The following is a 10,000-nucleotide window of genomic DNA, read 5'->3' on the forward strand; positions in this document are numbered from 1 at the left end:
ATAGCTAAGTGCTTTTTGCTTTTTTGTTGCTTTTTTTCTGTCCAGCTTGTCTTTTGTTTTGCTGGAAGCTCTGAGACGCAAAGGGTGTACCGCCGTGCCGTTAGTTCCTAGTTGTTAGGCGCAATCCACAGCCGCTTTTAGTTGTGTTTAGGATAGGATCAGGTGTGCAGTCTACAGAGTTTCCATGTCTCAGAGCTCGTTCTTGTATTTTTGGGTATTTGTCAGATCACTGTGTGCGCTCTGATCGCTAAGCACACTGTGTTTCTGGATTGCCTTCATAACACCTGTCATTAGCAAACATAACAGTACAAGGAGCCAAACTAATGATTCTCAATAGAGGGAAAGAAAAAGTTCTGACATCATTTTTTTTTTTTTTTCTGCTCTGTGTTCACTTTTTTTTTTTCCCCCTAGACATTTGGGTGATTCTGGACACAGGTGTGGACATGGATATTCAGGGTCTGTGCTCTTCAATGGATAATCTCGTTATAAATGTACAAAAAATTCAAGATACTATTGATCAGAAATCTATGTTAGAACCAAGAATTCCTATTCCTGATTTGTTTTTTGGAGATAGAACTAAGTTTCTAAGTTTCAAAAATAATTGTAAGCTATTTCTGGCCTTGAAACCTCATTCTTCTGGTAATCCTATTCAACAGGTTTTGATTATTATTTCTTTTTTGCGCGGCGACCCTCAAGACTGGGCATTTTCTCTTGCGCCAGGAGACCCTGCATTGAGTAGTGTCGATGCGTTTTTCCTGGCGCTCGGATTGCTGTACGATGAGCCTAATTCAGTGGATCAGGCTGAGAAAAATTTGCTGGCTTTGTGCCAGGGTCAGGATGATATAGAAGTATATTGTCAGAAATTTAGGAAATGGTCAGTACTCACTCTGTGGAATGAATCTGCGCTGGCAGCTTTGTTCAGAAAGGGTCTCTCTGAGGCTCTTAAGGATGTCATGGTGGGATTTCCTATGCCTGCTGGTTTGAATGAGTCTTTGTCTTTGGCCATTCAGATCGGTCGACGCTTGCGCGAGCGTAAATCTGTGCACCATTTGGCGGTACTGCCTGAGGTTAAACCTGAGCCTATGCAGTGCGATAGGACTATGACTAGAGTTGAACGGCAGGAATACAGACGTCTGAATGGTCTGTGTTTCTACTGTGGTGATTCCACTCATGCTATTTCTGATTGTCCTAAGCGCACTAAGCGGTCCGCTAGGTCTGCCGTCATTGGTACTGTACAGTCCAAATTCCTTCTGTCCATTACCTTGATATGCTCTTTGTCGTCGTTTTCTGTCATGGCGTTTGTGGATTCGGGCGCTGCCCTGAATCTGATGGATTTGGATTATGCTAAACGTTGTGGGTTTTTCTTGGAGCCTTTGCGGTGTCCTATTCCATTGAGAGGAATTGATGCTACACCTTTGGCCAAGAATAAACCTCAATACTGGGCCCAGCTGACCATGTGCATGGCTCCTGCACATCAGGAAGTTATTCGCTTTCTGGTGTTGCATAATCTGCATGATTTGGTCGTGTTGGGGTTGCCATGGCTACAAACCCATAATCCAGTATTGGATTGGAATTCCATGTCGGTATCCAGCTGGGGTTGTCAGGGGGTACATGGTGATGTTCCATTTTTGTCGATTTCGTCATCCACCCCTTCTGAGGTCCCAGAGTTCTTGTCTGATTATCAGGATGTATTTGAAGAGCCCAAGTCCGATGCTCTACCTCCGCATAGGGATTGTGATTGTGCTATCAATTTGATTCCTGGTAGTAAATTCCCTAAAGGTCGATTATTTAATTTATCCGTGCCCGAACACGCCGCTATGCGCAGTTATGTGAAGGAATCCCTGGAGAAGGGACATATTCGCCCATCGTCATCACCACTGGGAGCAGGGTTCTTCTTTGTAGCCAAGAAGGATGGTTCGCTGAGACCGTGTATTGATTACCGCCTTCTTAATAAGATCACTGTTAAATTTCAGTATCCCTTGCCATTGTTATCTGACTTGTTTGCTCGGATTAAGGGGGCTAGTTGGTTCACTAAGATAGATCTTCGTGGTGCGTATAATCTGGTGAGAATCAGGCAAGGAGATGAATGGAAAACTGCATTCAATACGCCCGAGGGTCATTTTGAGTATCTGGTGATGCCGTTCGGACTTGCCAATGCTCCATCTGTGTTTCAGTCTTTTATGCATGACATCTTCCGTGAGTATCTGGATAAATTCCTGATTGTTTACTTGGATGACATTTTGATCTTCTCAGATGATTGGGAGTCTCATGTGAAGCAGGTCAGAATGGTTTTTCAGGTCCTGCGTGCTAACTCTTTGTTTGTGAAGGGATCAAAGTGTCTCTTCGGTGTGCAGAAAGTTTCATTTTTGGGGTTCATCTTTACCCCTTCTACTATCGAGATGGATCCAGTTAAGGTCCAAGCCATCCAGGATTGGATTCAGCCGACATCTCTGAAAAGTCTGCAAAAGTTCCTGGGCTTTGCTAATTTTTATCGTCGCTTCATCTGTAATTTTTCTAGCATTGCCAAACCATTGACCGATTTGACCAAGAAGGGTGCTGATTTGGTTAATTGGTCTTCTGCTGCTGTGGAAGCTTTTCAGGAGTTGAAGCGTCGTTTTTGTTCTGCCCCTGTGTTGTGTCAGCCAGATGTTTCTCTTCCGTTCCAGGTCGAGGTTGATGCTTCTGAGATTGGAGCAGGGGCGGTTTTGTCACAGAGAGGTTCTGATTGCTCTGTGATGAAACCATGTGCTTTCTTTTCCAGGAAGTTTTCGCCCGCTGAGCGTAATTATTATGTGGGCAATCGAGAGTTGCTGGCCATGAAGTGGGCATTCGAGGAGTGGCGTCATTGGCTTGAAGGAGCTAAGCATCGCGTGGTGGTATTGACTGATCATAAGAACTTGACTTATCTCGAGTCTGCCAAGCGCTTGAATCCTAGACAGGCCCGTTGGTCGTTATTTTTTGCCCGCTTCGACTTTGTGATTTCGTACCTTCCGGGCTCTAAAAATGTGAAGGCGGATGCTCTGTCTAGGAGTTTTGTGCCCGACTCTCCGGGTTTATCTGAGCCAGCGGGTATCCTCAAGGAAGGAGTCATTGTGTCTGCCATCTCCCCTGATTTGCGGCGGGTGCTGCAAAAATTTCAGGCGAATAAACCTGATCGTTGTCCAGCAGAGAAACTGTTCGTCCCTGATAGGTGGACTAATAAACTTATCTCTGAACTTCATTGTTCGGTGTTGGCTGGTCATCCTGGAATCTTTGGTACCAGAGAGTTAGTGGCTAGATCCTTCTGGTGGCCATCTCTGTCACGGGATGTACGTACTTTTGTGCAGTCCTGTGGGATTTGTGCTAGGGCTAAGCCCTGCTGTTCTCGTGCCAGTGGGTTGCTTTTGCCCTTGCCGGTCCCAAAGAGGCCTTGGACACATATTTCGATGGATTTCATTTCTGACCTTCCCGTTTCTCAAAAGATGTCAGTCATTTGGGTGGTCTGTGATCGCTTTTCTAAAATGGTCCATCTGGTGCCCTTGGCTAAATTGCCTTCCTCCTCTGATTTGGTACCTTTGTTCTTTCAGCATGTGGTTCGGTTGCATGGCATTCCTGAGAATATTGTTTCTGACAGAGGTTCCCAGTTTGTTTCAAGGTTCTGGCGAGCCTTTTGTGGTAGGATGGGCATTGACCTATCCTTTTCCTCGGCTTTCCATCCTCAGACTAATGGCCAGATCGAACGAACCAATCAGACCTTGGAAACATATCTGAGATGTTTTGTTTCTGCAGACCAGGATGATTGGGTGTCCTTTTTGCCGTTGGCTGAGTTCGCCCTTAATAATCGGGCCAGCTCGGCTACCTTGGTTTCTCCATTTTTTTGCAATTCTGGGTTCCATCCTCGTTTCTCTTCAGGACAGGTTGAGTCTTCGGACTGTCCTGGTGTGGATTCTGTGGTGGATAGGTTGCAGCAGATCTGGACTCAGGTAGTGGACAATTTGATCTTGTCCCAGGAGAAAGGTCAACTTTTCGCTAATCGCAGACGCCGTGTGGGTCCCCGACTTCGTGTTGGGGATCTGGTTTGGTTATCTTCTCGTCATATTCCTATGAAGGTTTCCTCTCCTAAATTTAAACCTCGTTTTATTGGTCCGTATAGGATTTCTGAGGTTCTCAATCCTGTGTCTTTTCGTTTGACCCTCCCAGACTCCTTTTCCATACATAATGTATTCCATAGGTCGTTGTTGCGGAGATACGTGGCACCTATGGTTCCATCTGTTGAGCCTCCTGCCCCGGTTTTGGTGGAGGGGGAATTGGAGTATATTGTGGAGAAGATTTTGGATTCTCGTGTTTCTAGACGGAAACTCCAGTATCTGGTTAAATGGAAGGGTTATGCTCAGGAAGATAATTCCTGGGTTTTTGCCTCTGATGTTCATGTTTCCGATCTTGTTCGTGCCTTTCATGCGGCTCATCCTGGTCGGCCTGGGGGCTCTGGTGAGGGTTCGGTGACCCCTCCTCAAGGGGGGGTGTTGTGAATTCTGTGGCTGAGTTCACTTCTGTGGTCACAAGTGGTATTACAGTCTCTGGGCTTCCTCCCTCAGGTGTTTTGGTGAGCTCGTTGGCTGCCTTGCTATTTAGCTCCACCTGAGTCTGTCTTCCTTGCTCCTTGTCAATGTTCCAGTGTTGGATCTGAGCTACTGCATCTTTCCTTGGGCCTGCTGCTCTGCTAGATAAGTGCTTCTAGTTTGTTTTCTGTTTTTTCTGTCCAGCTTGCTATTAACTTTTGCTGGAAGCTCTGAGAAGCAAAGGGTGCACCGCCGTGCTGTTAGTTCGGCACGGTGGGTCTTTTTGCCCCTTTGCGTGGTTTTCGTTTTAGGGTTTTTTGTAGACTGCATAGTTCTCTTTGCTATCCTCGCTCTGTCTAGAATATCGGGCCTCACTTTGCTGAATCTATTTCATTCCTACGTTTGTCTTTTCATCTTGCTAACAGTCATTATATGTGGGGGGCTGCCTATTCCTTTGGGGTATTTCTCTGAGGTAAGTCAGGCTTGTATTTCTATCTTCAGGCTAGTCAGCTCCTCAGGCAGTGCCGAGTTGCATAGGTAGTGATAGGCGCAATCCACTGCTGCTTATAGTTGTGTGAGGATAGATCAGGTACTGCAGTCTACAGAGATTCCACGTCTCAGAGCTCGTCCTATTGTTTTTGGTTATTGCCAGATCTCTGTATGTGCGCTGATTACTGCACGCTGTGTTGCCTGATTGCCAGCCACAACAGTACAAGGAGCCACACCAATGATTCCCAATAGAGGGAAAAAAGAAATCCTGACATCATTTTTTTTTCTTAGCTCTGTCTTCAGTCTTTTTTTTCCCCTAGACATTAGAGTGCTTCAGGACACAGCTGTGGACATGGATATTCAGGCTCTGTGCTCCTCAATGGATAATCTCGTTGTAAATGTACAAAAGATTCAAGATACTATTGATCAGAAATCGATGCTAGAACCAAGAATTCCGATTCCTGATTTGTTTTTTGGTGACAGAACTAAGTTCCTGAGCTTCAGAAATCATTGTAAGCTATTTTTGGCCTTGAAACCTCATTCTTCTGGTAATCCTATTCAACAGGTTTTGATTATTATTTATTTTTTGCGCGGCGACCCACAGGACTGGGCGTTTTCTCTTGCACCAGGAGATTCTGCATTGAGTAATGTTGATGCATTTTTCCAGGCGCTGGGATTGCTTTACGATGAGCCTAATTCAGTGGATCAGGCTGAGAAAAATCTGCTGGCTTTATGCCAGGGTCAGGATGATGTAGAAGTATATTGTCAGAAATTTAGGAAGTGGTCAGTACTCACTCTGTGGAATGAATCTGCACTAGCGGCTTTGTTCAGAAAGGGTCTCTCTGAAGCTCTTAAGGATGTAATGGTGGGATTTCCTATGCCTGCTGGTTTGAATGAGTCTATGTCCTTGGCCATTCAGATCGGTCGTCGCTTGCGCGAGCGTAAATCTGTGCACCATCTGGCGGTATTGTCTGAGAGTAAACCTGAGCCTATGCGGTGCGACAGGACTATGACTAAAGTAGAACGGCAAGAACACAGACGTCTGAACAGACTGTGTTTCTATTGTGGTGATTCTACTCATGCTATTTCTAATTGTCCTAAATGCACTAGGCGGTTCGATAGCTCTGCCGTTATTGGTACTGTACAGTCCAAATTCCTTTTGTCCATTACCTTAATGTGCTCTTTGTCATCGTATTCTGTCATGGCGTTTGTGGATTCAGGCGCTGCCCTGAATCTGATGGATTTGGATTATGCTAAACGTTGTGGATTTTTCTTGGAACCTTTGCGGTGTCCTATTCCGTTGAGAGGAATTGATGCTACACCTTTGGCCAAGAATAAGCCTCAGTACTGGGCCCAGCTGACCATGTGCATGGCTCCTGCACATCAGGAAGTTATTCGCTTTCTGGTACTGCATAATTTGCATGATGTGGTCGTGTTGGGGTTGCCATGGCTACAAACCCATAATCCAGTATTGGATTGGAACTCTATGTCGGTAACCAGCTGGGGTTGTCAGGGAGTACATGGTGATGTTCCATTTTTGTCTATTTCGTCATCCATTCCTTCTGACATCCCAGAATTCTTGTCGGACTTTCAGGATGTATTTGAAGAGTCCAAATCTGATGCCCTACCTCCGCATAGGAATTGTGATTGTGCTATCGATTTGATTCCTGGTAGTAAATTCCCTAAGGGTCGTTTATTTAATTTGTCCGTACCTGAACACACCGCTATGCGCAGTTATGTGAAGGAGTCCCTGGAGAAGGGACATATTCGCCCATCGTCGTCACCATTGGGAGCAGGGTTCTTTTTTGTAGCCAAGAAGGATGGTTCGCTAAGACCGTGTATTGATTACCGCCTTCTTAATAAGATCACTGTTAAGTTTCAGTATCCCTTGCCATTGATTTCTGACTTGTTTGCTCGGATTAAGGGGGCTAGTTGGTTTACTAAGATTGATCTTCGTGGTGCGTATAATCTGGTGAGAATCAGGCAGGGAGATGAATGGAAAACGGCATTTAATACGCCCGAGGGTCATTTTGAGTATCTGGTGATGCCGTTCGGACTTGCCAATGCTCCATCTGTTTTTCAGTCTTTTATGCATGACATTTTCCGTGAGTATCTGGATAAATTCTTGATTGTTTACTTGGATGACATTTTGATCTTCTCAGATGATTGGGAGTCTCATGTGAAGCAAGTCAGAATGGTTTTCCAGGTACTGCGTGCTAATTCCTTGTTCGTGAAGCGATCAAAGTGTCTCTTCGGTGTGCAGAAAGTTTCATTTTTGGGGTTCATCTTTTCCCCTTCTACTATCGAGATGGATCCGGTTAAGGTTCAGGCCATCCAGGATTGGACTCAGCCGACATCTCTAAAAAGTCTGCAGAAATTCCTGGGCTTTGCTAATTTTTATCGTCGCTTCATCTGTAATTTTTCTAGCATTGCCAGACCATTGACCGATTTGACCAAGAAGGGTGCTGATTTGGTTAATTGGTCTTTTGCTGCCGTGGAAGCTTTTCAGGAGTTGAAGCGTCGTTTTTGCTGTGCCCCTGTGTTGTGTCAACCTGATGTTTCTCTTCCGTTCCAGGTCGAGGTTGATGCTTCTGAGATTGGTGCAGGGGCGGTTTTGTCACAGAGAGGTTCTGGTTGCTCAGTGTTCAAACCATGTGCTTTCTTTTCCAGGAAATTTTCTGCTGCTGAGCGTAATTATGATGTGGGCAACCGAGAGTTGCTGGCCATGAAGTGGGCATTCGAGGAGTGGCGTCATTGGCTTGAGGGTGCTAAGCATCGCGTGGTGGTTTTGACTGATCATAAGAACCTTACTTATCTTGAGTCTGCCAAGCGCTTGAATCCTAGACAGGCCCGTTGGTCGTTATTTTTTGCTCGTTTTGATTTTGTGATTTCATACCTTCCGGGCTCTAAAAATGTGAAGGCGGATGCTCTGTCTAGGAGTTTTGTGCCCGACTCTCCGGGGTTATCTGAGCCGGCAAGTATCCTCAAGGAAGGAGTCATTGTGTCTGCCATCTCCCCTGATTTGCGGAGAGTGTTGCAGAAATTTCAGGCTAATAAACCTGATCGTTGTCCGGCCGAGAAACTGTTCGTCCCTGATAGGTGGACTAGTAAAGTTATCTCTGAACTTCATTGTTCGGTGCTGGCCGGTCATCCAGGAATCTTTGGTACCAGGGAGTTGGTTGCTAGATCCTTCTGGTGGCCATCTCTGTCACGGGATGTGCGTGCTTTTGTGCAGTCCTGTGGAATTTGTGCTAGGGCTAAGCCCTGCTGTTCACGTGCCAGTGGGTTGCTTTTGCCCTTGCCGGTCCCGAAGAGGCCTTGGACACATATTTCGATGGATTTCATTTCTGACCTTCCCGTTTCTCAAAAAATGTCGGTCATTTGGGTGGTCTGTGATCGCTTTTCTAAAATGGTCCATCTGGTGCCCTTGGTTAAATTGCCTTCCTCCTCTGATTTGGTGCCTTTGTTCTTCCAGCATGTGGTTCGTTTACATGGCATTCCTGAGAATATTGTTTCTGACAGAGGTTCCCAGTTTGTCTCGAGGTTCTGGCGAGCCTTTTGTGGTAGGATGGGCATTGACCTATCTTTCTCCTCGGCCTTCCATCCTCAGACTAATGGCCAGACCGAACGAACCAATCAGACCTTGGAAACATATCTGAGATGTTTTGTTTCCGCTGACCAGGATGATTGGGTGTCATTTTTGCCGTTGGCTGAGTTCGCCCTTAATAATCGGGCCAGCTCGGCTACCTTGGTCTCTCCATTTTTCTGCAATTCTGGGTTCCATCCTCGTTTCTCTTCAGGACAGGTTGAGTCTTCGGACTGTCCTGGTGTGGATTCTGTGGTGGACAGGTTGCAGCAGATCTGGACTCAGGTAGTGGACAATTTGACCTTGTCCCAGGAGAAGGCTCAGCTTTTCGCTAATCGCAGACGCCGTGTGGGACCCCGACTTCGTGTTGGGGATCTGGTTTGGTTATCTTCTCGTCATATTCCTATGAAGGTTTCCTCTCCTAAATTTAAACCTCGTTTTATTGGTCCGTATAGGATTTCTGAGATTCTCAATCCGGTGTCTTTTCGTCTGATCCTCCCAGACTCCTTTTCCATACATAATGTATTCCATAGGTCGTTGTTGAGGAGATACGTGGCACCTATGGTTCCATCTGTGGAGCCTCCTGCCCCTGTTTTGGTGGAGGGGGAATTGGAGTATATTGTGGAGAAGATTTTGGATTCTCGTGTCTCTAGACGGAAACTCCAGTATCTGGTCAAATGGAAGGGTTATGCTCAGGAAGATAATTCCTGGGTTTTTGCCTCTGATGTCCATGCCCCAGATCTTGTTCGTGCCTTTCATGTGGCTCATCCTGGTCGGCCTGGGGGTTCTGGTGAGGGTTCGGTGACCCCTCCTCAAGGGGGGGGTACTGTTGTGAATTCTGTGGCTGAGTTCACTTCTGTGGTCACAAGTGGTATTGCAGTCTCTGGGCTTCCTCCCTCAGGTGTTTTGGTGAGCTCGTTGGCTGCCTTGCTATTTAGCTCCACCTGAGTCTGTCTTCCTTGCTCCTTGTCAATGTTCCAGTGTTGGATCTGAGCTACTGCATCTTTCCTTGGGCCTGCTGCTCTGCTAGATAAGTGCTTCTAGTTTGTTTTCTGTTTTTTCTGTCCAGCTTGCTATTAACTTTTGCTGGAAGCTCTGAGAAGCAAAGGGTGCACCGCCGTGCTGTTAGTTCGGCACGGTGGGTCTTTTTGCCCCTTTGCGTGGTTTTCGTTTTAGGGTTTTTTGTAGACTGCATAGTTCTCTTTGCTATCCTCGCTCTGTCTAGAATATCGGGCCTCACTTTGCTGAATCTATTTCATTCCTACGTTTGTCTTTTCATCTTGCTAACAGTCATTATATGTGGGGGGCTGCCTATTCCTTTGGGGTATTTCTCTGAGGTAAGTCAGGCTTGTATTTCTATCTTCAGGCTAGTCAGCTCCTCAGGCAG

Source organism: Ranitomeya imitator, chromosome 2, assembly GCF_032444005.1.
Source record: "Ranitomeya imitator isolate aRanImi1 chromosome 2, aRanImi1.pri, whole genome shotgun sequence".
NCBI classification, from domain to species: domain Eukaryota; kingdom Metazoa; phylum Chordata; class Amphibia; order Anura; family Dendrobatidae; genus Ranitomeya; species Ranitomeya imitator.